This window comes from Hyaena hyaena, unplaced genomic scaffold (genome assembly GCF_003009895.1).
Source record: "Hyaena hyaena isolate Hyena2069 unplaced genomic scaffold, ASM300989v1 scaffold_235, whole genome shotgun sequence".
Classification (NCBI taxonomy): Eukaryota; Metazoa; Chordata; class Mammalia; order Carnivora; family Hyaenidae; genus Hyaena; species Hyaena hyaena.
Window position 1 is genome coordinate 2093174 of NW_024080867.1, and position 27784 is coordinate 2120957.

General features: G+C 47.7%; 1 protein-coding gene and 3 long non-coding RNA genes across 5 annotated transcripts in view; 3 read left to right on the top strand and 1 right to left on the bottom strand.

The window, feature by feature from the left end:
- The first annotated feature begins 5184 nt into the window (after window positions 1-5184).
- Window positions 5185-6372, top strand: LOC120239707. The gene is made up of 3 exons (XR_005530492.1): window positions 5185-5280; window positions 5421-5557; window positions 6084-6372. It is a non-coding gene; the product is annotated as an uncharacterized LOC120239707 (long non-coding RNA).
- Window positions 6373-7006: 634 nt separating this feature from the next.
- LOC120239708 lies at window positions 7007-10564 on the top strand. The gene is made up of 3 exons (XR_005530493.1): window positions 7007-7385; window positions 8272-8420; window positions 10501-10564. It is a non-coding gene; the product is annotated as an uncharacterized LOC120239708 (long non-coding RNA).
- A 5399-nt stretch (window positions 10565-15963) lies between these two features.
- Window positions 15964-18115, bottom strand: LOC120239704. 2 transcript variants are annotated; one of them, XR_005530487.1, is made up of 3 exons: window positions 17938-18115; window positions 17439-17538; window positions 15964-16207 (listed from the first exon to the last, which is right to left on the bottom strand). It is a non-coding gene; the product is annotated as an uncharacterized LOC120239704 (long non-coding RNA). The 2 variants fall into 2 exon arrangements; XR_005530488.1 differs by having other exon boundaries at window positions 15964-16274.
- Window positions 18116-18198: 83 nt separating this feature from the next.
- The window catches only part of ZNF667 (zinc finger protein 667), a 44452-nt gene continuing 34866 nt past the window's right edge, over window positions 18199-27784 (top strand). Inside the window, exon 1 of the mRNA XM_039244116.1 lies at window positions 18199-18372. The gene's annotated coding sequence lies outside the window, so the exon portion shown is untranslated. The remainder of the gene's footprint in view (window positions 18373-27784) is intronic.

The window sequence follows — 27784 nt, forward strand, 5'->3', positions numbered from 1 at the left end:
CCAGGCTCTGAGCTGGCAGTCAGCACAGAGCCCGACGCGGGGCTCGAACCCACCAACCGCGAGATCATGACCTAAGCGAAAGTCGGCCGCCCAACCGACTAAGCCACCCAGGCGCCCCAGTGTTTATTTATTTTTAAGAGAGACAGAGCATGAGCAAGTAGGGGCGGAGGGAGAGGGGGACAGAGGATCCAAAGGGGGCTGTGCTCTAATAGCAGAGCCCAACGCAGGGCTCAAACTCACAAACCATGAGACCATGACCTGAGTCGAAGACGGATGCTTAACCGACTGAGCCCCCCAGGCGCCCCTGCATTCCTGATATACATACAGAGACACTAGATACACCGTTCCGTGTGCTTTATAGATATATACACAATTAGCCTTTTCAATCATCTGTGAGAGTGGAAATACCATTATCCCCATTGTATAGATGAGGAGACTGAGGCACAAAGTGGGTAAGCACCTTGTTCAGGGCACACAGCCAGTGAGTGTCAGGGATATGTATATGGACAAGAATGTGAAAATAATATTTATCTCCAAGCAGAAGTATGACAGGTGTTTTTGCTTGTTTTGCTTTGTTTTCTGAAAATTACAATTTGTCTAGGACAGAGTTGCAAGCTTTTCGGTAAAGAGTCTGGTGGAGAATATTTTAGGCTCTGTGGGTCAGACGGCCTCTGTCATAGCTACGCAGCTCTGCCGTTGTAGCAAGGCAGCCCTCGCGCAGTATCTAAATAAGTGGGCTGTGTTCCAATAAAAGGTTCTTTCTGGATGCTAGAGTTCCCACTCCGTATAGTTTTCACTTGTCATGAAATATTATTCTTTTGTCTTCCCTCCTCCCCCACCAACCACTTAAAAATACAGAAGAACACTTAGCTCACAGGCTCGATGATCACAGGAGACTGGCAGGATTGGGCTCTGCAGGCCATGGGATAGCTGGACGCTCAGCATTTTCTCTAGAATGTTGCTTTGAGATAAGTAAGCAATGCGGGTGCGAAGACCAGCTCCTGCGTCAGCAGCGGGAGGCAGCGGCCCAGGTGTGGGTACCCGCCAGCCCCGGGCCAGCTGGAAGGCACGTGTGGATCGTCAGCCTGGCCCTGGGAGTCTGGGGGGACAGCGGGAGACCTGTTTGTCTTGGAAGGAGAGTGTCCAACCCAAATCCCGCCCCACGATGCGCAGATCCGAGCCGCTTCTGCGGATGGCCCTGCTGATTCTGCTTTTCCTGGGACTGGCAGAAGGCTGCACTCCCCGTGAAGGTGATGCCTCCTCTCCGTTTCTGCTCACAGTGGACAGGCCCGCGGCTGGCTCTGGATAGCCTCCTGAGGTGCAGTCAGACTCCCTGCGTCAGGTGTTAGCGTCCTTCTCCCTCTTCCTGGTGGCGGTGGTGGGTGCAGGGCTCCTGGGCGCTGCAGCCCTGCCTCGGAGACAGACTTGCATCTGAATCCTGGTTTTCTCAGGGACTCTGGGTGGCTTTGGCGTGGAGACATTGCCTGAAAAAGCCTGACTGTCCTCATCCAACCAGTGGGCATCACGGTGAGAATCTGCAGTCCATGGGATTTCTGTGTATCACGGATAAGGTTACATGTGCATCGTGCCTGGGGTTGACATTGTTATGGTTATGGAGTTGTCCTGAAACCCCAGATCTTTTTGTTGTTGTTGTTGTTTAAGTTTTTATTTATTTTGAAAGAGAAAGAAAGCCTGAGTAGGGGAGGGGCAGAGAGAGAGGAGAGAATGAGAATCCCAAGGCTCCGCGCTTACATCCCCAATGCAGGGCTGGAACCCGCAGACCGTGAGATTATGACCTGAGCCAAAGTCAGACGCTTAATGGACTGAGCCACCCAGGTGCCCCAAGACCCCAGATCTTTACAATATAAGGACACCATATATTAGAAAGAGGCCTTGAGAATCTTGTTACAAAGCTGAGTTCCTATTGTCTCATTTTGTCCAAAAACATTCACCGAGTTCCTGGTTTGTTCCTTGTGCTCAATGCTGGGAATGCAGTGGATTAAAAAGACAGATATAGTCCTGTCTTTGTGGAATTCTCGTGTTACACAAATAAGCACATCCCAGTGTGGCCGTTGAGAGAAGTCCTCTCTGGATAAGTGACATTTGAGGCAAGATACTGATGGCGGGTGGGAGCTAACGCCAGAGTTAGGGAGGTGGTCCAGGGTGGGGGGTTGGCACATGCAAAGGTCCTGGGTCCATTTGTGGATCTGAGAGGAGCCAGTGTGTCTGGAGAGTGGTGCACAGGGAGGAGGCATCGTGGAGGGGGATTGTTACAAAACAGAGTGGAGAAGAGGCAGGAACCAGCACACATGCAGTCTTGTGGGTCAGATCAGGAGTGTGGATATCAAGTGCCACAGGAAGGTGTTGAAAGGCTTTCAGAAAGGAGTGTCATATTTAGGGGTGTGTGCGTGTGTGTGTGTGTGTGTGTGTGTGTGTGTGTGTGTGTGTTTAAATGATCAGTCTTGGTCCTGAAGAACAGATTGGGTAGGAACCAGAGTGGAAACAAGGACATCAGCTAGGAGACCATTGTGGTCGTCAGGGTGGAGGTCAAAGAGTATGAGGTATCTAGGAGCAAGAGTTTATAGGACTGGAAGATGGACGAGGCTGGAGGCTAGGGAAAGAAAGAAGAAAGACTTCCATAATTTCATTCATTCATTCATTCATTCATTCATTTATTCAGTTTTGCCATTGGATAATCGAGTCTGCCCTTAACCAAGATAGGAAAAGTTTGGGGCGCCTGGGTGGCTTAGTCAGTTAAGCGTCCGACTTTCGTTTAGGTCATGATCTCGCAGTTCGTGGGTTCGAGCCCCGCGTCGGGCTCTGTGCTGACTGCCAGCTCAGAGCCTGGAGCCTGTTTCAGTCTGTGACTCCCTCTCTCTCTGACCCTCCCCTGCTCACGCTGTCTCTCTCTCTCTCTCCTAGAAATAAATAATGTAAAAAATATTAACAAAAAAAAAGATAGGAAAAGTTCTGTACAGCAACTGATTTTTTAAAACTGTATTTTGAAGTAATTTTAGACATACAGAAAAGTCACAAAACTAGAGTTCCCAAATACCCTTCTCCTAACCTCCCTTAACCCAACCCTCCCTAACCTCCCATTGTACCCAGCCTCGTACGGTGATCAAAGCCAGGAGCTCAACACCGCTGCAAAGCTACTGCCTAAATTATGGACTCTATTCATATTTCACTACTCTGCCCACACGGGAAGATCCCGTCCAGGAGCCCACATTGCACAAATTCAATGCATCTCCTTACTCTTGCCTTTAGTCCTTAGAGCTCACGGCTGACTTGGCCAATCTTCCGTGACCTTTCCAAGACGAGCTGTGCTCAGAGACTGTGAAGAATGTCTCTCAGTCTGGGCTTGTCCCAAGTTGTCTCCCGGTCACGTTGAGGTTACGCAGTTTGGGCAGGAAAGTCTCAGAAGAGGGGTCTGTGCCCTTCTCTGTGTGTCATTACCCGACATGTTAACCATGATCACTTGGCTGAGGTGGTGTCTGCCAGGGTTCTCCATGGTCTCATAACTGTTTTCCCCTCTGTAAGTAATGAATGTCGTGGGGGAGATAGTTGGAGACTATGTAGAATATCCTGTTTCTCCTCAAACATTTACCCACCAATTATAACATCTGCCTGTGGCTGTTGCCTGCAAAACTGATCGCTGTTGTAGTTGCTTGATGGTGATTTTCTATTTCTCTTATTCCTTCTACATGTATTAATTGGAATTCTTCTGTAAGGAAGAGCTGACCATGTGCTCTATTTATTCAAGGAGTTACTTATATCAGTGCGAACACATGGATATTTATTTTATTAACAAAAAAATAACATTACTTTTTGGTGGGTGGGAGAGTAATGACCACAAATTCTCTTTGGGACACACTATGTTGGGAGAGTCTACAAGAAGTTCAAGACATTCATAGGTCGCAGTTTCTATAAGAACAGGGCTTGAGGTGTCTTATTAACTCTGTACCCAGCCAGTATTGCAAATGCCTACAGACCAGGGGCTGCGTCTGAGTCATCTACATCACCAACTCCAAACATACGGCAGTGGCCAGAGTCTGTGCCAAATCAGTGTTGGTTGGGTGAATGATGGATGGAAGGTGGGTAGACCCAAGTAGCGGATGGGTTCCTTGTGTCTTTGATCATCACAGTGACATAATGCTCAGTTGTCTCCCTGCTTCCTGCTCCTTTTGGGGTCCAGATGGCTGACACTTTTGCTTCCAGTCACCATTGAAGAAAAAAGTAAGAACTGTGTGAACCCCCAAGTTTGTATTCCCGTAGCTGGCCAGCTCCTTTCAGATTCCTTCCGATGTCAAGACCCCTCAGAGAATGCTGGGGAAAGGTAGGACTTGGGTCTGACACACAGGCTTTGTCTTGGGGGCGGGGCATAACTCTAAGTAGTAAAGGCAGGTAAATGCTCCATGAAGGAATAAATAAATTAACTGAGATGGGTGATGTTAGCATTAATCCTATTCTCTCCCTTGCTTTTATTTTCCATGTCACTTCACTGACTCCTGGTTGCCCTTCCAGTCAAACGTAAGTAAGTACTGTCTCCTTCTCCCTACCTAACTAGGGAGCCCTTCAACCCAGAGAAGGGGACTAAAGGAAGAGACAAAGTTCTGAGCACCATGTTCAGCCAGGGCAGATTCTGGGAGATCCTCTCGGTCCTAACTCAGGCACCAACCCCAGAATCTGCAGATCCCAGGGGGCAAGTAGATGGACTTCAGAGAGGTCAACAAGCCTTTGTGATCTTGCGTAAAACTGAGAGAGAGAAAGAGAGAGAGAAGAGGCAGGGAACTGGTGTTTCTGGGAATGTGGACTTCATAGCTTTGATCAGATTTTCAGTAGGATCAGTAACCTGCTCTAAAAAGTACAACTGGATTGGATTGGATTGCATGTATTTATTTGGTGGGTTTTAGACAAGAAAAGTATGGTGCAGGGTAGCTAAGCCTCCTTCTTTCCCAAGCATTAACACTCCTGGGCTCCAGTTGAAAAGGGGCGCCTGGGTGGCTTAGTCGGTTAAGCGTCTGACTTTCGCGTAGGTCATGATCTCACGGTTCGTGGGTTCGAGCCCCATGTCAGGCTCTGTGCTGACTGCCAGCTCAGAGCCTGGAGCCTATTTCAGAGTCTGTATCTCCCTCTCTCTCTGACCCTCCCTGCTCATGCTGTCTCTCTCTCTCCTAGAAATAAATAATTAAAAAAAAAAAAAAAAGAAAAAGAAAAGCGGGGATGATAACTGGTTGTTATGGAGACAGACCTTCCTTCTGCCAGCCTCCCGAAACTCAGGTGAAGGGGGAGAATTTGGATGCCCCAGGCAATGGGGACCCCTGGGGGGTTTTGACTTTGGGGTAAATGTGTCTTCAGAGGGTTCCAGGGCTCTTAGAATAGGTCACAGCTTCTCGTTCTGGTTCCCTATCCCATCTCAGGACCTGTGGGATCCCGTGAGGTGCTCAGGACAACTTGACTGATTTCATGTTCTCTCTGAACCTTTACTGGGAAAATGATCCCTGCCGGCCACCATCGGACCTCTCCTTCCGCTGCTTGACATCAGCAGTGCTGAAAGGTAAGACTCTTGTTCCAGTCTCTCCGTGTGGTTTGACTTCCTGTGTCACACAGGGGTCGTTTCTGCTGACCTGCAAAGGGTCTTTCTTCCCCTGGCTGTCACAGCCTGGCTCCCAATCTAGAAACATAAAACTCCAGTACAAGAATATCTTGAAAACAAAATACCACATCTCTTCCTCCCCTCCCCCAACCAAAACAAAAAAACAGACACACACACAAAATATCATAGTTGGCCAGAAATTGAGCCAATTTTCATGGCTTACATGTGGCTGAAGGAAAGCCATCAGGCCATGGAGCTAAATTCGAGTCTACCTGAAATCTAATATTTGGACACACAGATTGGTTTCCATCTCTGCTTTCTGAGTGAGGTAGAGAGGGGAGCCTTAGGCCACTAATCCCATCGTGGGACTCCTGCCCTCCCAACCTCATCTAAACCTAGTTACCTCCCAAAGGCCCCACCTCTGGATGCCATCACATCAGGGGGTAAGGTGAACTGGGGGGAAACACACACATTCATTCGATAACAGACAGCAATCTGGAGACATTTCGGGGAGATGAGACCCCAGCTTCACGGCGGCGGAGCCTGCAAGCTGAGGAGGCAGGAGGCTGAGTCAGGAAGTGAGGTGAGAACCGGTGGGAAGGGCTCAGGCTCAGCACCAGCCACCACTGTGTTCAGAGCCTACATTTGTTGCCTCCTCGCTGGACAGCCTTGGAGAAATCACTTCACCTCTCTGTGCCTACTTCATGTGGTTAAATGCAGTCATAGATGTGAAACACTTTTTAACGCAACCTAATAAAACCCACTCAACAGTTCTCTTTGCTTCCATCTACCCCTTCACCACACACACACACACACACACATACACACACACACACACACACACACACATACACACACTCATCTCTAAGTACGAATGCAATTATTATTATTACTTACATCATATTACTATTTCTAACATTTACTGAATGTTTGCCTTGGGCCAGGAATTAGGCTAAGTACCACCACCCCTCTTCCTTCATTATTGCTACAGCTCCAAATGGGACGTGATAGCTGCATTTTGCAGGGGGATGGTGAGTTCAGTGGCCAGCCCACGATCACCCGGGATAGCCAGATGTCACATTCAACTCCCATGCCAGTAATACTGATGACAAGCCACTACCCGATTACTTTAAGTGATACAGAGGATGGTTTTGTGCGCTACTCGAATACAGAAGTCTCCACCAACAATCAGTAGAATTCCTCAGTATGCAGGAAGCCTCACCCCAACCCCACGATGGGTATTAACGTTCCCATTTTGCGGATGAGGATGTAGGAGGTTTACACAGGAGGTTGGGGAGGCGGGCGCTGAATTCTTGCAGTCACTCATCAGCAACACGAGGTGTCAAAAATTATGTGATTTCTCCTGAGCCATCTTCACTGGCAATACGGGGCCGATGGTCTGATCTGAGGGGGCTGCTGTGAAGTCACTGGAAGTGCAGACTGGGCACTTCTTTCTAGAGTCAGTAACAGGTTGTTCCCCCCTCTCTTCCTACCATGGCTGAGGATTGGTCCCTGCCCCTTCCCCAGCTCACTGAAGCTCCCTCCACAGTCAAATGATGAGACTCCAGCATCTCACAGAGGTCTGGGCCTCAGCCTCTAACTCCCCACCACGACCCAGAGTTGACCCTACTTCCCAGCCTGTTCCTGACCCTCAGTATCTCATCTTGTTTGGTCTCCCACCTGCGGCGCCATCTCCGCGACCCCACCATTTTGACCATGTCTGTGGACCATGTCTGGCATGTCACCATGCCAACTCCTCTTCTGCACGGGCTGCTGCCAAGAATCCTAGGTAAATGCCATGCCACATTCGGGATGGCTTTGGACTCTGAACTTTGGTGGGGGAACTTTGAGCACGAATTTCTGAGCATCAACTAGGAGCCTCGACCCATGCTTGGGCGACGGGAGCCCAGAGATGGATCAGATGTGCTCATCCTTGGGAAACTCAGGTGCTAGTAGAGAACAGAGACAAATAAACAGAGATTATAGTAGACATTCAGGCTAGTGAAGACGGGGACAAGGGACAGTGGGGGATGCAGAGGGAACCCGTAAAGCATGCCTGAGGCACCATAGCCACACTTCCCAAAGAAGAGAGGTTATTGAGCTGGAGAACTCCATTCATTAAGAATATTTCTTTGTCTTGTATTTGCATACCACGTGGTATATCTTCTTCCCCAGGTATGATGAGCAGATTGTCAATGGATGGTAAGCAGGAAGCATATATCCTTACGGTGTTTCTCTTTTCTTGTCTACAAGGTCATGCGGACTTAATGGAGTCACTGACATTATTTATTTACTTGAAATAAGTATATGATTATTAATTTATTTTTTTATGTCCTATTCATTTGGGAAGAACCATTCAGAGAGCATCCAGTCCCATTCTGTTTCTCTGAGTTTTAAGGCGATAGAAATTTTGGGGCACCTGGGTGGCTTAGTCAATTGAGCATCCAACTTCGGCTCAGGTCATGATCTCATGGTTTGTGGGTTCGAGCCCCATGTTGGGCTCTGTGCCGACAGCTCAGAGCCTGGAGCCTGCTTCAGATTCTGTGTCTCCTCTCTCTGCCCTTCCCCTGCTCATTCTCTGTCTCTCAAAAAAAAAAAAAAAAAAAAAAAAGCTTTGTGGGAGAGAGAGATAAGCCGCACAGTAGAGTCAGGGTCTTCATCTGCCTCACTTCCAGGAGTCCTGTGCTGTCTTCTGGCGGGTCAGGGATACTTCTTTGCTGGTGTCTAGGATCCCAGGCTTAACGCCTGTGTCTCTTTCTACCCTGCACCTCCATTGGAACCTGGCTGCCTGCACTCTGCCCTCCAGAGAGGACAGAAGAAGAAAGTGAGTACTGTGACTGTCTTGACTTTGTATCCTTGAGATCACATTCCTGGGACTTTCTCTGGGTCTTGAAATTCCCAAAGAATTCTGGGAAACGGTGGGTCCAGACCCTGGCATTTAGCCATTGGCCTGGGGTCAGGAGCATTGTCAGTACAAACAGATTCCGCTGAAGGATCTAAGTGCCATGTCCTGCCAGATGTTTAACAGCCCCTTGGGGGAAGGATGGGTGGGAAAGGAACATCTCTACTGCTCAAGGGAAAGAAGACTTGGCCTGTAAAAAGGTCTGGGACACAGTTGGGCTACACAAATGTTCCTTAAAGGAAGAGAGTGTTCCCTAGAACTGCTAATGCATGGCATTTTTGCGCATTGGAGGGAGTCGAAGAGACATAATATTGGAGCATCTATCTCTGTCATGTTAGTGAGTTTTCATAATGGCACTGTGAGCCAGATGGAGCCTAGGTTAGAAGATGTGGTTCCCCAAACAAGCTGAGCATCAGAAACTTGAAAAAACAAAACACAAATTTCTGTGTTCCACCTGCATTTTTGGCATGAGAATACCAAGGGGAGTGGTCTCGAAATCTGTTCTTTCAAAAGGTTTCTCAGGTGATGCAATTCAGATAGGGTGGGAAACACTGAGCTAGAGTGGCAAACTAAACCTGGACTGCTGCCTGTTTTCTTTTTAAATAAAGTTTTATTGACACCTAGCCACACACATTCATTTTTGTATCCTCAATGGTTGGTTTCTTGTTGGCAGAGTAGTTGAGTAGTCATACTAAGATTGTGTGACCTGCAAAGCCTAAAATAGCTACTACCTGGCCCTTTATAGAAGATGTTTGTTGACCTCTGAGCCTTTGTTTAAAATTAGAAGTCCACCTCAGATCTTCCTAAGGAATCAGGACATCTGAGGCTGAGCTTAAGTCTCCTTGTTTGTAACAAGCTTCCCAGGTGTTGATTCTTAATACACACATGGACCCACCAACTTCAACTCAACAAGCAGATTGTTTAGTTGGGGCCCATCATGATTTACGGGGATGAAATGGACAAATAAAGTAGTGCCTTCCTTTCCATTTCCAGTATCAGTCTCATGTCCCACTTCTACCCTCCCCGTGAGATGCAGAGGCTGTGATTCACTGGAATCCGCATGTTTTGGGTCACTGTGTGGCTTTCAGACTGGCACCCGTAACAACTGTATGAATCTCCCTTCTTTCACTTATTTTTTTTTTAATGTTTTATTTTATTTCTGAAAGAGAGAGAGACAACGTGAGCAGGGGAGGGTCAGAGAGAGAGGGAGACACAGAATCTGAAACAGGCTCCAGGCTCTGAGCTGTCAGCACAGAGCCCGACGCGGGGGTCAAGCCCACAAACCGTGAGATCATGACCTGAGCCGAAGTCGGACGCTTAACCAACTGAGCCACCCAGGCGCCCCCTCCCTTCTTTCACTTATAAAGCAAGGTAATGATATCCTTATTATTTTAAGATAGCTTCCCTATGACTGTGAGATAGATGTGTTTCATAAAATACAATTAAAACAAAAAAGAGTGCACAAAAAAACCCTGGCGAAATCTGAGTATGTTCTACATTCCAGTTACTGATACTGTGCCAGTGTGAACTCACTGGTTTTGATAAAGGATTGCAGTCATATAAGTTGCCGCCATGGGGAGAAGCTGGATGGCGGTTACACAGGAGCCCTCTGTATATGTTCGCAATAGTTTGTGAGTCTGTGAAGAGTACACAGTAAAAAGTTAAAAACAACTTTAAGTTTATTTAATGAAGGAATAATGGAGCGTGCTTGGGAAGGTATTAATGTTATCCTACTCTCTCGCTGGCTCTTTTCCATATTGACATCCTGACTTCTATGTCTCCCTCTCTCTCTGCCCCTCCCCCTTTCATGCTCTGTCTCTCTCGCTCTCAAAAATTATGCGCACAGGCCACAAAGGAGGAGAGTGCCTGGGGACCGAGGGACAGCAAGGAGACCAAGGAGGTCACTACATCCCCCTCCCCAGGCACTCCAAGCACTATATCCATCCGTTTCATGCTTCCTTAATGATTTCCTCTCCTTGTTCTCCTCCATGTTCGTCTTTAGAAAACAAATGATTGCAAGGAAGAAGGTACGTCATGGATCTGCGCCCCATGAAGAAGACCCCAGGTAAGCGTGGACACAGCTTCCGTACCTGCGAAGGTGTCCTTCTGAAGGGCATCCAAAGCCTTCAGTCCACCTTTTTTTTTTTTTTTTTTAATTTTAAACGTTTTATTTATTTCTGAGAGAAAGAGAGACAGTGTGAGCAGGGGAGGGTCAGAGAGAGGGGGACACAGAATCCGAAGCAGGCTCCAGGCTCTGAGCTGTCAGCACAGAGCCCAATGCAGGGCTCGAACCCACAAACCGCGAGATCATGACCTGAGCCGAAGTCGGCCGCACAACCAGCTGAGCCACCCAGGCGCTCCAGTGTTCAGTCCACCTTGCCCCTTTGTGCTGCCCGTTGGTACCAAGGAGGCCCAACACACTGAGGAAGGCGTGGGAAACATTCCTGTTCCCCTGGAAATGACACGTAAGTCCCGAGTGTCAGGGCTGCATGGCCAAAAACCAAGAGGAAACCAGGCAAGAAGGGCGAGCCTCCAGGTGGCCCAGAGATAGGCCATAAGCACTTTAAAAAAGCTTGTAATTATTAAGTCCACAAAAATAGATGAGTGATTTCACAAGAGAGTTACAATTTGTTTAAAAAGAATAGTCAAATGGCCATTCTAGAATTGAAAATATGTAACTCAAATGAAGAGTTCAGGGGTTGGGCTGAACAGAAAGCATGACTAGTGAGCTAGAAAACGGATCAAGAGAAATTATTCTAAGTGAAGCACAATGGATAAAAGAATAGAAAAGTATAGAAAAGGGGCTCTTGGGTGGCTCAGTCCGTTAAGCCTCTGACTCTTGATTTTTGCTCAGGTCATGGTCTTGTGGTTCCTGAGTTTGAGCCCCACGCCCCGCGGCAGGCTCTGGGCTGACACTGTGGAGTTTTTCTGCTCGGGATTCTTGCTCTCCCTCTCTCTCTGCCTCTGCTCTGCTCTTTCTCTCTCAAAACTAATTAGTTTAAAAAAAAAAAAAGAAAACAGAAAAAAGCATAAGAGACTTAAGAGACCAAGTGAAAATTTGTGACATAGGTGAAATGAAAATTTAAGAAGGAGAAGCAAGAGAAACGAAGCTGGTAATATTTCAAGAGTTAATGACTAAGAATTTTGCATCCTGATAAAAATAACCATCAAGCAACAGATTTTAAAAGTTCTGAGAACCCCAAAGGGAATAAGTATAAAGAAAACCACTTCTAGGAACACTGCCACAAAGGGAACATTTTTAAGGTCCTCCTCCCTCCATTAGAGATCTATAAGAGAGAGAGAAACAGATCTAATTTGAAAGAAAAATAATGAGACTTAAATCATAAAATTATATCCTTGAGCTGCTAACTTAAAGGAAGCTAGTCTAATTATTCTGACACCAGACACCTCAGGTTCTGAGTCAAGATGTGTTCCCAGGGGTGCTTGGGGGGCTCGCTCAGTTAAGCATCCAACTCAGATCATGATCTCACAGTTCATGGGTTTGAGCCTCACATTGGGCTGTGTGCTGACAGTGCAGAGTCTGCTTGGGATTTTGGGATTTTCTCTCTGCCCCCTCTCTCTCAAAAAAAAAAAAAAAAAGAAAAAGAAAAAAAGAAATACTCCTAGAGATGAAGAGCGACATTGACATTGATAAAGGGATTAACCCATCAGGAAAATATGACAGTTCTAAATCTGTTTAGAATGTTTTTGTTTGTTTGTTTGTTTTTACAAAAAATGAAAACTGGCAAAATTAGAAGAATAGATGCACCCAGGATCACAGAGGGAGACTCTAAAACCTCTCTTAGCAGATGATAGGAGTAGATAAAACTTAGTGAGAATATAGAAGGTCTAAAGAGCCATGAACAAACATGACATAATTGACATAGAAAACCCTACAACCAACATTGATGGGAAGCACAGACTTTTCAAGTGAACATGGGATTTTTTTTCTTACCAAAATTGGCTGCATGTTGGTTTATAAAGTGAGCCTCCATCAACTTCAGATTGAAGTCATTTCAAGTAAGTTCTCTGAGTACAGTGGAATTAGGCTGTAAATCAGCAATCAACGTGTTAGGAAATCCAAACTTACAAATGAATAGATATACTTCTAAATAATCCATGGGCCGAAGAAGGAATCACAAAAACGATCGGAATTTTGAATTGAATAACATTAAGGAAGCTTTGCTTAGAGAGAAATGTATAATTTTAAATGCATACACTAAGAGAAAGAAGGGAAGGAAAGTGAAAATCCAGAAAACCAATGATTTGAGTACTTATTTAAAGGATTTTGAAAAAAGAGACACAGATTAAACCCAAATTGAAGGAAGGAGGTGATCAAAACCCAAAGGAAAAAGTGTACAATAGAAATCAACAACGCTAACAGTTAGTCCTGAAAAGACTAATAAAAATGTAGTAATGTAGTTCTCTGGCATTGCTGATAAGAAACAAAGAGAGGAGAAACAAATTACCAAAATTAGGAGGGAAGAGTTCCTGCAGTTATGAAAAGAGTAATAAAGATGATAATTTGAAAAACCTTATGCCAATAAAATAGCATAAAAAAATATAAACAAAATGGACCAAATCCTAAGAAAACTCAACTGACCAAAAGTGAAACAGAAGGTGGAATATCTGAATAATCTTTTATCAAAGAAATTTAATCTATAATCAAACAAACTTCCCACAAAAACAAACAAATTTAATCTGTATTCAAACAAATTTCCCACAAAAACAAACTCCCAGGGTCAGATGGCTTTAATGGTGAAATCTTCCAAATACTAATAGAGGAAATCACACTGATTTTATATAAAACCTACCATCAAATTAAAAACAGGCATCTAGCAACTCAGTTTTTTAAAAATTTTTTAGTTCTATTTATTTATGAGAGAGAGAGCACAAATGGGAGAAGGGGCAGAGAGAGAAGGAGACACAGTCCGAAACAGGCTCCAGGCTCTGTGCTGACAGCTCAGCGGGGGCTGAACCCACAAACCGTGAGATCATGACCTGAGCCAAAGTCAGAGGCTTAATTGACTGAGCCCCCAGGTGCCCCTGGATCCCCACGGTATTAACATAAAGAGGGGAAAAATCATATCATCTCAACAGATACAGAAAAAAAATATGATAAGATCCAACAGTCCTTCCTGATTACAGAATAAAGCCCCAGCACACCAGGAATGGAGGGAACACCCCCGTATGACAAACAGAAGCTCCCCAAGACTTGCAGGGAACAGCCTGTTCACTGCTGACGTGGTGAACGCCTCCCAACCCCCAGCGCTGGTGTGAATGGTTCTCGGGGAACCCCCTCTATTGCCCAACCTACTGGATGGATGTTCCATCGGGTGCAAGTCCCATCCAGGCAAGAGAAAGGAACTGAAAGTCAGAAAGAAAGCTCATTTTACATAGATGTTACTTTGCTCATAAAAATGTGAGGCGTTCTGAATGTAACCCCTGAACAAAATGCTTAGGATGACCAGGGCAGGGAAGGGTGGGCGGGGAGGTTCCACCGGGAAACTGCCCACGAAACGGACCAGATGGAACATGTTGAAATGCAGTTATATGATGGTCACCTTCCTGTTCGTGTCCCACAACAAAGGAGACTGGGAAGGAGCCTCTTACCTTTGTGGGGGATGGGGCCCAGGGGTGGGTGGGGGAGGGCAGGGAAGTGGGAGGGGGAAGGAAGGAAGGACAGGGAGGAGGAAGGGGGCAGGGGGAGGAGGAAGGGGGCAGGGGGAGGGGGGCAGGGAGAAGGGAGGAGGAAGGGGGCGGGAAGGAGGGAGGAGGGGCCAGGAAGGAGGGAGAGTCCGGGAGGAGGGGGCAGAGGAGGGAGGGAGGAGGGCAGGCAGAGAGAGAGAAGGAAGGCACAGAGAAGGGAGGGAGTGAAGGAGGTGCAAGCAGGGGAAGGGGTAGGAAGGAAGACCCTCCTTTGTACATTGAATCACTCCTCCCTCCGTGTCTCTCTCCAGTCCCCACCCTCACCCCTCCACCACCAGGCTTGGCTGGGAAACACTCCCTTCTGTACTAACACAGCCCCAGAGATTCCTCTGAAATACTACCATTCATTCCTTCTCTCCGTCTCTGACTCTACCTCTTTCTCTCTCTCTCTCTCCCAGTAAATAAGGTAGGTTCTTTTTTTTTTTTTTAAATGTTTTATTTATTTCTAGGAGAGAGAGAGAGAGACAGCGTGAGCAGGGGAGGGTCAGAGACAGAGGGAGTCACAGACTGAAACAGGCTCCAGGCTCCGAGCTGGCAGTCAGCACAGAGCCGGACGCGGGGCCCGAACCCACGAACCGCGAGATCATGACCTGAGCGAAAGTCGGACGCTTAACCGACTAAGCCACCCAGGCGCCCTGTGGTAGGTTCTTAAAACCAAGTCATTTACTGTGCAGTAAGCAGAGGTGTGGGTGTAAGAGTTGGGGGGGGGGGGGCTCAGAGGCGCTTGGGAATAATACCTGCAAGAAATGACCAGTAACCATTCATTTCATCCATGCATTCAAATATTTATACATGCAGCAGGTCCCTTGCTGAGTGCTGGGACCCCACAAGGTCCCCGGACCCACAGAGCTCACAGGACAGGGGCAGGACGGGAACAAACAAGCGGTGAGTTCCAGGAAAGGAAGCAGGTCAGGAGACCTGTCTGCGCATGCAGGCCAGTGGCCGCTTTGCCGAGAAGGCCAGACGAGGGAGTAGAAGCAGCCTGCCTTGGGGACCGCAGGGACAGCCGTGGCCGAATTGCACTGTGTGCGTTCGAGGGACCGGAGGAAAGCCTGCACCAGTTGGGAGAGCCAGAGGGAGCCCGGGTCACAATGGGGCCCTCTACACCTTGGCTAGAAGGAAGTTTTATTCTATGTTTGCTGGAGAGCCATCCGCAAGATCTGATGTGAGGTAGGAAAGGGTCACCCTGGGTGAGTATGTGGACAGTGATGTGGCATCAGGGCAAGAGTGGAAGCCGAGAGACGGAGAGAATGAGGTCCGGAGTGGCCCAGGCATGATACTTGGTGACCGCAGTGGAGATGGGGAGGACCTCGTAGTGGTTCTATAAGAAGTGTTAACTGGGGGGTGGGGAGTGGGGGGGCACCTAGGTGGCTCTTGACCGACTTCTTCTCAGGTCATGATCTCACGGTTCGTGGGTTCGAGCCCTGCATTGGGCTGTGTGCCGACAGCTCAGAGCCTGGAGCTGCTTCAGATTCTGTGTCTCCCTCTCTCTCTGCCCCTCCCCTGCTCTTTCTCTCTATCAGAAATAAACAAACATTTAAAAAAATGGCATCTGCTTGGGGTGCCTGGGTGGCTTAGTCCATTAAGCATATTGGACTCGACTGGCTCAGGTCAAGATCTTGTGGTCAGTTGGGCTTTGTCCAGTAGGATGAAACACTTGCCCCCAGGCCAGGCCGAGGAGCCAGACGGTGTCCCGCAGCACCAGCCAAGAGGGTGCTTGGCTGTGCACAGGAGAGAAATAAAATGTGAGCTGGCAGGCTGTGAGAGCAGAGTTTATTGAAGGTACAGAGAGAGTGCAGGTATAGACAGCGTCCAGGAGACTCAGGAAAGGAGAGAGCCTCGGTTTTGCCGGAGGTCCAGGGGCTTTTACTGAGGATTGTGGTCTGGACTGTGAGTCCTCTCAGGCATCCAGAAACTGGTTAGAGCAAAGACAAGGGCCCAGGTGTTACTCCTTGGAGCCAGGTCTTGACGTAGAGGGGTCGAGCTCTGGTGGTGGAGGTCTAGAATGCACATATGATGGCTTCATTCGATCATTTTCCCCTGGTCCTCCATTAGATATTGCCTATTCTAAAGAAATCATTATGGGGCGGCTGGGTGGCTTAGTCGGTTAAGCGTCCGACTTTCGCTTAGGTCATGATCTCGTGGTTCGTGGGTTCGAGCCCCACGTCGGGCTCTGTGCTGACTGCCAGCTCAGAGCCCGGAGCCTGTTTCAGTCTGTGACTCCCTCTCTCTCTGACCCTCCCCTGCTCACGCTGTCTCTCTCTCTCTCCTAGAAATAAATAAAAGATTAAAAAAAAAGAAAAAGAAATCATTAGCTCTTCGCCCCCTACAAGGGGGACATACATTATTTGCATCATGAGGTGTGTGTAAAGTTGGGGGTGCAGGCCCTAGAAAGAATAGAAGCAGGAAAAGGAGCAAGAAGCAGGTTTTTATGGAGTTCTTCTATCTATTTCGATAGAGTTTCTCTATCTAAAAATGTGGTTACTTTTGTTCTTGGCAAATAGGACGCTATCTTTCAGGTCAGGCAGTCAGTAAGGAAACAAAGGCTTTACTATACTCTTTAGAGGGTGATTGCACACACCGAGAGTAGTTTCACATGCTTGGGCTCCAATGACTACTTGAGAAGGTAAAATTAGTTTCCCAAGTCAACTAAAGTCCTGAATTAAATGGGTTGGGGGTGTTGCTGTGTAGGCACAATTGTGTCTGAGCTCAAGGAAGCTGTCATCATTTCTTACGGCAATTTGCATATAAATGAGGGGGAGAGCATGAGGCGGAGAGAGGCAGAGAAGGAATCCAAATCGGGGGTCTGTGCTCACAGCAGAGAGCTGGATGTGGGTCTCACGCTCACAAACTGTGAGATCATGACCTGAGGTGAAGTCAGACGCTCAACCAACGGAGCCACCCAGGCGCCCCTAGGAAAGCCCCTTAAAAAGCAGTAGTTCTTCAATGGGGCTGAGTTTGCCTCCCAGGGGACATTTGGCTGCGTCCAGAGACATTTTTGATTGTCAAGACCGGTGGGAAGGCTAAGGGTGTTGCTCTTGGCCCCTAGTGGGCAGAGGGATATTGCTCAACACCCTACAATGCACAAAACAGCCCTCACCCAAGGAATAATCAGACCCAAATGTCAATTATGCCCAGGCTGAGAAACATGGGTCCACTTCTTCCTACACTCGCTCAAAACATGCAGTCTGTGGCCAGCCCCTGTTAGATGAATCAATGGACAGCACGAACCTGTCCTCAAGGGCCAGAGCAGGTAGGGGGAGGTGGGATGCTCCTTTGGCAGAAGGCAGGCGTGACACGTAAAGTCTGTTTCCAACCAATGCGGAGCAAACTAAACAAATGAGCAAATAAAAACGAGTGAAGGACCTGCAGCAAAGACGGAGAACTTTCCGAAAGGGGGCACTGTAAGCTGACCAGCCGGAGGAATCCCTTCCACCTCGCCCCGGCCCCGCCCACCCCGGCCCCGCCCACCCCGGCCCCGCCCACCCCGGCCCCGCCCACCCCGGCCCCGCCCACCCCGGCCCCGCCCACCCCGGCCCCGCCCACGGCCCAACCTCACGCCTTCCCGCAGGGCTTGGCGCGTGACGTCACAACTTGCGCCAGGGGTGGGCGGTGAGCCGGAGGTATTACCATGGCGACCGCGGCCCGCTCAGCTACGCCCACCGTGAAGGCCGAGCCCCTCGCAACCCAACCCCAAGGCCCGCGAACGGGTCGGCCACTCTGTCAGGACCTGGCAAGCGGAGCCAGGGACGCCTGCGTCGGAGACTTTTCTCACTCCCAGGCGCCTCCCGTTTCTCTGCTCCTTTGAGTCCGCGACACCCAGAAGTTTCTGGGCCTCGCTTTCCTAGGCCGTCAGTCTGACGGTTGCCCTGGAGACTCAGACGCCGGAAGCTTGACGAATGAGGCGGGGCCAGGCAGGAAGGAGGATTCCTATTGGCAGAGACGCCACACCTCCGCCTTTGAGCGACAGGTCAGGGGCGCACATGCGCGTTGAGCTGGCCGCGCACATTCGCGGCCGGTGGCGTCCAGGGGGTCCGCGAGCCTCGGTTGCCGGGGTAGTGTCGCGGGTCGTGCTGGCGGAGGGACGCCGAGGCTGCGCATGGGGGGCGCTCCGGGACTCGGTCCCGAGTCCAGAAGTGCGGGCTCGGAAGAAGTGCCTCCGGAGGTGAGTGCGATCCCCTCAGGTTTCCGAACGGGATGCCCAAGCTCCTGGTGACAACTCCCACTCACCCGCCTGTGACGTCATAACTCCCCAGCGAGGGGGAGAGGGCAAATTTGAAGGTGTGGATTCTGAGTCGCCCACCTTGTACTCACCCTTCTCACCCCCGCGACGGGGAGTTGGGGTCGGGACCCTTTCCTCCTCTGTAGGCCTCAGTTTCCCCTTTTATGAAATGTTCTTTGGAGCTCCTCTGCCCCTTACTAGCTCTGACACCCCGGACGAGGTGTACACACTCTGCCTCAGTTTCCCTAAAATTGAGGGTGATGATAGAATTTGACTGTCTAATGGAATCTTAGGGCAGTGCCCCGCACACCGTGACCTCTCAGGTGTTAGTGTCTGATTGTCATCGTCGTCATCTTTTATTTGGGGATTTGGGTAAGTCCCTCCCTTACTCTGGAGTCTCGGTGTGTTGATCTGAGAAAAGGACGTAGTGGGTTTTGTAGCGTTAATCTTGCTTCTCAGCACACAGCCAATGACTGTGCTCCCTGATGGATGCTACAGGGTTTGGTGGCAGGACCCTGGAATTCCAGAAATCTGCCCTTGTCACCTCCACTGCTGCGGACCATGATCAGTTCTCATCCTTGAGGAGCTCTGAGTTTCCTCAAGTGGAAAATTATGGGGATGGATTCTAATTCTCGCTCTGGGCCAAGCACTGGCCCCAATTTTGCTTAGGCAAGCTGTCCTGTCCATCACTGCACCATCTGTAAAATAACCAGGGGGTGCTCAGTTGACTTGAGGTCACGTTCAATTGCAGTCGGAAGATCTGGTGCCCCCTCCTCACCCCACCTTACCCTCCCTTTGTATTGAGTATTTTTTTTCTTAGTATCAGATATGCCTTCATTGCTTCTTAGTTGTGTATTCTTTTTAATGTTTATTTATTCTTGAGAAAGAGAGACACACAGTGTGTGAGCAGAAGAGGGGCAGAGAGAGAGGGAGACACAGAATCTGAAGCAGGGTCCAAGCTCTGAGTTGTCAGCACAGAGCCCTATGCGGGTCTAGAACCCACATACCGCGAGATCATAACCTCAGCCTAAGTCCCACGCTCAACTGACTGAGCTGCCCAGGCAGTCCATTTTTTTTTTTTAATTGTCTAGCAAAATTGGACCAAGTCATGTTTCCCTCACCCTGTCCCTGAAATCAGGATTTAACTAGGTCCGTGCCCCTCATGACCTCTGGAGGCATAAAGCATGGCAACACCGAATCCTGTGGTCAGGAAGATTTTTTTTTTTACAGTTCTTTTTCAGGCTTTCTCAGTGAAGAAGTAAGTGTATCAGTAACAGTTTAACACTTACCAATCCCTTTTATCAGGTTATATCTGTTTTTATTGTATTCACTGTTAGAACTATCTCTGGCAAGTGATACTGGGTTTCCACATGGGGCAGTACAATGAAATTTCATCTTAAAAATGAACTTAGTACACAGGGGCGCTTGGGTGACTCAGTGGGTTAAGCGTCCAACTTTAGCTCAGGTCATGATCTTGCTGTTTGTGAATACAAGCCCCTTGTCTTGCTCTGTGCTGACAGCTCAGAACTTGGAGCCTGCTCTCTCTGTCTCTCTCTCTGCCCCCTCCTGCACTTACTCTGTCTCTCAAAAATAAATAAACATTAAAAATATTTTTAAAAATATTTTGAGAAATGAACTTAGTACAAGGTGACTGGCTGGCTCAGTTGGTGGAGTGTGTGACTCTTGATCTCGAGGTTGTGAGTTTGAGCCCCACGTTAGGTGTAGAGAGCACTTAAAATCTTAAAAAACCCACAACTTTGTACATTCATTGGTTCTCAATCTTGGTTGTACATCAGAGCCACTTGGGAGCTGTAAAAAAAAAAAAAAATACAGCGTGGGGCATCTGGGTGGCTCAGTCGGTTAAGCGTCCAATTTCAATTTAGATCGTGATCTCACAGTTCATGATTCGAGCCCCGCATCAGGCTCTGTGCTGACCGTGCAGAGCCTGCTTGTGATTCTGTCTCTCCCTCTCTCTGCCTCTCCTACACATGCACACTGTGTGCACACGTGTGTGTGTGTGTGTGTCTCAAAATAATAAATAAACTTAAAATAATACCGTGCTCAGCTCCATGTCTGAAGGTCAGTTGAAATTGTGGTGCACTATGTTTTAAAACTCCTCAGAAGATTCTACGTATTAGGATGGATGGAGAGACACTGACTAGACCATCTATAAAGGTCTTTTGTGCTCTAATGCTCAGTGATGTTTTCATTCCTAAGTCCTGAAGAGGTCTTTGTCCTACTTTGGCTTCCTTCCTTCAGTCACTAACCCCTTCATCTAAATAGTGGTGAAGGTGATCAGTGCAAGTCTCTCCAAAATGTGCCACTTTGACATGTGAGCACAATGGAGACCCTTCAGGCTCAAGAGAAACTTGCCCCTCTTTTAACTACCTAGAAGAATCTGAATTGGGGATCTTTCCTGAGTAAGCGTTATTACCAGATGTAAATGTTACCTGAGTGACTCATCTGTATGGCAGGGTGAACATCTACTTATCAAACATCTGTTCTTATTCCCCTGCTCCCCTTTGAGGCGCCAGCCCCCCCCCCCCCCACTCCTTAGCTCAGGGTGGCGTGGATACTTCATCTTACTTTCTGCCTTGGAATCTCTCGTGTATGTGTGTGTACAGAATTAAATTTGTCTCTCTCCTGTTAATCTGTCTCATGTCAGCTTAATTCTTAGACACCAGAAAACCCTTTGAAGGGTAGAGGAAACTTTTTCCTCCGCAACATATCTTTTATAATAAAACTGTAACCATAAGTATGGTACTTTCCAGAGTTCTGGGATTCTTCTAGCCCCATACTAGTGGGACGCTCTGACTTTGTAGCCAACCGTGCAGAAGCCTGGAGCCCCGATGTGGGGGCCATGTTGTGCTCTCAACCTATGATGTCCAGCCCCAAATAATCTAATTCCTTCTAATGCTATGATTTATCCCCACCTCTCTATTAGGTCTGATCTGGAGTTAGGCTGATAGCATTCCAGCTACAGCACTCCTGTGGAGGGTGCGCTGGGGAAAGTATTGAAAGAGCCTGGTGTTACCCACCCCCCCCAACCACCTCACTTAAGCAAGATGCCATTTGATAATGGTTGGGCTGCCTTTTTTTTTTTTTTAGAGAGTGCAAGCAGGGGAGGGGCGGAGAGAGCGGACAGAGGATCTGAAGCAGGCTCTGCGCTGATAGGAGAGAGCCCTAAGTGGGGCTTGAACTCACAGACCATGAGATTGTGACTTGAGCCAAAGTCAGATGCTCAACCAACTGAGCCATGCAGGTGCCCCCATAATAGTTGGGCTGCTTAAAAAAACAAACAGACCACTGATTTAAACTATGGCCCTGCTTTATTAATGCTGATGTGAGCTGCCGTTTGGAGTGTTTCTCACAGACCAAGCAAAATACTGAGACCCAAATGTCACTTCACTCCCCAAGCAGCCAACTCAGAGCAGGGGGGTGTGGGGGTGGAAGAAGCGTGCCCCTCCCCCGTAGTTTCTTTGGCTGGTCTAGTAATTAAATTGATGTAAGACAGATTAACAGGAGGAAAAGACAAGTTTAATAACACACACACCTCCTGTGCACAGGAGACAGGCCTTGGTAGAAGCCTTCGCCTTCAATACCATCTACAACTGGGACAAAAGATTTTGATGGGAGTTAGTTACGGGAGGTAACCAGGGAGAGCGAAGTCAGCAAGAGTGGGTTGCAGTGTAGACTGAAGTCCAGGCTTTCCCATTGGTCCAGGGTTTCCTAGAGATTTAGAGTCCTCCCGTCTTCAGGCAGCCGCCCCTACAAATGGAGATTTTCCTGGTGAGTGTGAACGGCACTTACAAAAGGGTGTCTCTACTCCATTCTTACAGCTTGTCTGGTGTCTGCGGCGGCGTCAAGGAGGCGTATCTTGAGGTGGCACCATTTACCCCCTTCCCTGCTCTCTTTCCCCTCCTGCTCCTTGATCTGATGCATCCTGTTGTGAGTCCGCATAGTGCTTGCCAACCTGCGTCTTGGCTCTGTAGCAGCCTGGCTATGGAGGTGATGGTGAGCATTTCCAGTCCCCTCGTGTTAGGTGATGGGTTATGTCTCCTCCCGGGGTTATCACGAGTGCTCACTACAGCTCTGAAAAACAGCGCCCGCCACAAGAGTCCGATAATCGTTGGTGGTTGTTTCACTTGTTTTTCTTCTGACGGTACATGTGAAGTGCCTGGGGCCTAACTGCTTACCAAGATGATACATATTATCTGCTTAATAGAATTCATATCCTAATAATAGCTGCCTCATACTGAATATTCCCTATGTGCTAAAGTCGGTAAAGCACTCATATTACTGAACCTTTGCTCTAACCCCACGAATGTAGTTTACTCTCGACGATCCCCGTTTCACCAACAAGAAAATCCAGCCCAGAGCGGGCTGTCCCACGTGGGCAGGGCCACAAAACAAGTCTGTCGCCCGCTTCTCTGCTGACTGTCAGAACCTCCCCTGTTAGCCCTGCTATAATCGCTATAATCGATGTTATAGCGATTACATAGCGATACACATGTGTGATTTGTAATAACTAATATTTATTTGGTTTTCATCCCCATTTCTGGCACAGAGGTCCTAAGACCTTGGAATTGAGTGATGAACGTGCCTTGAACATGTTCATGAGGTGACTTTCGGAAAGCACTTAGGGGTGGGCTAAGGGAGCTGACCAAGTCCTGGAGGGCAGGAACTTCTAGTACCCCCCCCCCCCCCCGCCGACCTCTGGGTTGGGGAGAGGAGCTGGCGGTTGAATCAAACAACAAAGGCCAGTGATGTAATCCATTATGTCTATATAATGGAGCCAGCATAAAATCCCTGAAGCCCGTAGTTCTGAGAGCTCTCAGGTTGGCGAACATGCGGACACGTGGGAGAGCCCCACACACCCTGTCTCCGTACCTGGTCCCAAGCATCCCTTACATCTGGCTGTTCTCGAGTTCTATGCTTTTATCATAAACCACTAATCTACTGGGTAAAATGTTTCTCTGAATTCTGTGAACCCCTCTAGCAAATTAATTGAGCCTGAGGAGGGCGTCATGGGAACCTCTGATTGACAGCCGGTTGGCCAGAAGCACAGGGGCGACCTGGATTGGTGTCTGGAGGCTGGGGGGGGCAGTCTGGTAGGACGGAGCCCTTCAGCTGTGGGATGTGATGCTCTGTCTGGTAAGGTGTCAGAAGTGAGTTGAATTGTAGGACCCCCGCTGGTGTCCGAGACAGAATAACCAAGGGTCTGCACAGCACCCTTATAACATTTACTGTACCTCATGCATTTTGGAATCAGCTGAAGGGCACCGTCCCAGAGAATGGGCTTAAACGACGGCATTGGTGGTTCGGTGGTAGAATTCTCACCTCCCAGAGACTGGGCTTCCTTTGGCCCCAGGTGGTGCTGCTCCAGTTTCTTAAAGAAATGGTATTTGTGTGACTGGATGGGGGTGTTAACTAACAGTGGTGTTAATCATTTTACAATATAATAGTATCAAATCAACACACTGTGCACCTTAAACTTACACAGTATTATGTATCAGTGATGTCTCAATCAAACTGGAAAGAAGAAAGAGTTTCTCAGGTGCTCAGTCCAGATTGGGAGCCACAGGGCATTTTACCCCAAGAAGAATTTCCTCATTTGTTTCTGCACCTCAGAGTCCTTTGGGGTGAGGTGGTGTGGGCAGCAGTTGGGCAGACAAATGAATGGGCCGCCATGAGTGTGGAAAGCGCTAAGATGAGGAAAAGCACAGGATCCTGAGGGACTACAAGCTAGTAAATACTTCCTCCACCCAAACAGGGTGGGGGTTACCCCAGGGAGGATTTCTGGGAGGAAGTGCAGCGCAATCTAAAGGAAGGGAGAGATCGGATGAAAGTGGGTATAAAGGGGATACATCACTCTGCCCGTGTTCCATTAACACCGGCTGTAAAGGCGGCAAGGAGGGTAGCCTTGAGTCCGGGTGGCTGTGGACCAGTTCAATGTCAGGGTTCCTTCACTGTCGGGAGCAACCAGCAGAACGGACGGTCAGATGCATCTGATAATAACAGCCAAGCAATGTTGGTTGTTATTATTATCAGCCAAGTGATAATAAAAGCAACTAAGTGCCCTTTGCAGCAGCAGTTCTGTCAGACACTTGACACATAGTATGTCCTTGAACCCTTCCGGCAACCCAGGGAGATGCTTTTCCTGGTCTATAAATGGGGCCTCTCTCTGAGCCTCAGTTCCCCCCACTGCCATGTAAGAAACACAGCCTCTTATGGGCACTTGTGAGTATTTAAGGAAGTCACACCTGATGCTCACAGCACACAGTGGGAAATCAGCAGACTGGAGTTGCTTTTCTGAAAGCCGTGTGGCCCGTGAGAATACGCGCGCGCCATCTAGTGATTGAGCACCACACAGCCACGGTGCCACCTGGTGGCCAGACCCCGCAATTGCCCGGCCGGGCCGAGGGATGTTGCTTGCGCTCAGGGGCTCTCAAACTGGGCTCCCTGTGAGGGGTGCTGGCAGGGTGTGAGACACGGGAGCGATGGAGATCGTTGAGGACAGAATCCATCTCAGATCTCCAGCAGAGGGCTGCCATGTGGGGATGCAGACCTACCTAGAATTTTCCTAAGTTATGATTTTGTTTTCACCCCAAGAAATGCCATTTCATGTGGAAAGAGTCTCTATTTTTAGAAATGGGCACTAATAGCAATTGTTTTGCAAACACGATGTTGGCCAAACATCTAGAGGTTGACTATAGCCCATGACCCATCCCTTTTGTCACCTGTGGTCCTATGGTCTTGTATGATTTTTAAAATAAATCTTACCCTCTCCTCCATTTTTGGTGATTGTGGTGGTTAATTTTATGTGTCAGCTTGACTGGATCATAGGCTGCCCAGATATTTGGTTAAAGATCATATCTGAGGGGCGCCTGGCAGGCTCAGTAGCTGGAGCATACGACTCTTGATTTCAGGGTTGTGAATTCGAGCCCCATGTTGGGTGGAGATTACTAAAAAAGAAAAAAAAAAAGATTTCTGGGTGAGTCTGTGAGGGTGCTTGCAGAAGACATTAGCATTTGAATCAGTAGACTGAGTAAAGCTGAAAACCCTCCCCTTTGTGGTGGCCATTTCCCAATCCACCATGGGCCTGAATAGACCAAAAATGGCTGAGGAAGGGCAAATTCTGTCTCAGACTGACCCCTTGGTCTGGAATTTACAACACTGGCTTTCCTGGGTCTCCAGCGAGCAGACAGCAGGCTCTGGGTCTTCTCAGACCCCATAAACACATGAGCCAATTGGTCATAAGAAGCACTGGGTGTTGTATATAAGCAATGAATCACAGGAATCTACCCCCAAAACCAAGAGCACACTGTACACACTGTGTGTTAGCGAATCTGACAATAAATTATATTAAAAAAAAGAAATCTCTTTAAATGTATATTACTGGTCTGTTTCGCCGGAGAAACTTAACTTGTAGTTGTTTGTTATTAATTGCCTATTATGTGCCCCATGCTTACCTGCATTATTGTCATATAATTTTCCCTGAAACTTAAAGGGTAGCAATTATTAGCTCAACTTTAAAAATCAATCAATAAAAAAAGTTTTAATGTTTATTTTTGAGAGAGAGAGCAAGAGACAGAGTGCAAGCTGGAGAGGAGCAGACAGAGGGAGACACAGAATCTGAAGCAGGCTCCAGGCTCTGAGCTGTCAGCATAGAGCCCAACGCGGGGCTTGAACTCACAAACCACAGGATCATGACCTGAGCCGAAGTCGATGCCTAACCAACTAAGCCACCCAGGTGCCCCTAAAAAAATTAATAATTTATAATAGGAACCTTTATTTAGCTCTGAGCACATGCTAGAGATTTTTCTAAATGCAATATATAAATGACTTCATTGAGTTTCTGTACCATGTCTTTCAGGCGAATTCTGTTGTTATCCACATTTTGCATAAGAGGAGACAGGCACAGAGAGGTTGAGTACCCTCATCCCCCAAGGTCACCTAGTTTTAGATGGTCTTTTATTGTTCATTCACCATAAGCCTTACTTAGCATCCTTCATGTATTGATCCTGTGTATGTCTAATGCCTCTAAATATTTGAATTTTCTACCTCTAATATAGACCCTTATGATTGATGCATAATCATACAACAATTTCGGATGTTTTACCTTAAATAGACCATAGTTAAAACTAAACCAGTCACAGGGTGCCTGGGTGGCTCAGTCAGTTAAGCATCCCATTTCCGCTCAGGTCATGATCTCCCGATTCGTGAGTTCGAGCCCCGCATCCAACTCTGTGCTGACAGCTCAGAGATTGGAGCCTGCTTTGGATTCTGTGTCTCCCTCTGTCTTTGCCCCTCCCCTGCTCATGCTCTGTGTCACTGTCTCCAAAATAAAACATTAAAAACATTAAAAAAAAAAAAAAACTAGACCAGTCACCTGATTTGACAGATGAAGAAACTGAATTCCATAAAAGTTATTTGGGCCAAATCACAATAGTTCTGATTGTTTCGAGATAAGAAATTATGATAGAGAATTTAAGAAGTATTTATGGAATCTACATGAACTTGAAAATATACATTGATATATGGCAGGCTGGATACAGGTGGCAAGAACAGGGTGCATTGTGGCTAACCTCACCTGGAGGACATCAGGGATGTGGGGCTGACCTGGCAGAATGAGGGGGAATTGGGGAGGCAGAAAGGGCCAGAAGTGATTGTTTGGGGACCCAACACCACCCCCAGATTTGGTGATTCTCTAGGAAGACGCATAGGACTTAGCCTGTGGTCCAGCCATGGCTGATTCATTACAGCAAATGGGTACAAGGCAGGCTCAACACAGTGAAAAGACACAGGGGCTTCTATTTTAATAGGGTGTGTTTTGACTCGTTTTAAAATTGTATTTTATGTTTGAACATGTACAATGTTCACGATTCAAAAGTCACATTTTTTTTTAACATTTTTTATTATTTTAAGTAATCCCTCCACCCTACGTGGGGCTCTGACTCATTACCCCAAGATCAAGAGTTGCATGCTCCACCTAGTTAGCCAACCACCCCATCTGACACTCGTTTATACCTTCTTAATTTTAAGAATTCATCCTGAAAATATTCCTTAATAGGTGCCAAGTTTATCCAGTCCTTTGTGTGTGTGTGTGTGTGTGTGTGTCTACATCCTGGTGAACAGTGATTACAGACTTGTAGTTTTTGGCATTGTCATGAGGAGTAATAAACTATGGTGGTTTAAATTTATTTTTGATTACGAATCAAACTTAGCAGTTTTTTATTAATCATTGATGATTCAGGTTTTGCTTCTGTAAATTGCCTATCTGTATTTGATTACCATTTTTTTCCCCAAATAAGTCATTTATTTCATTCTTATTGATTTCCAGGGGTGTTTTATA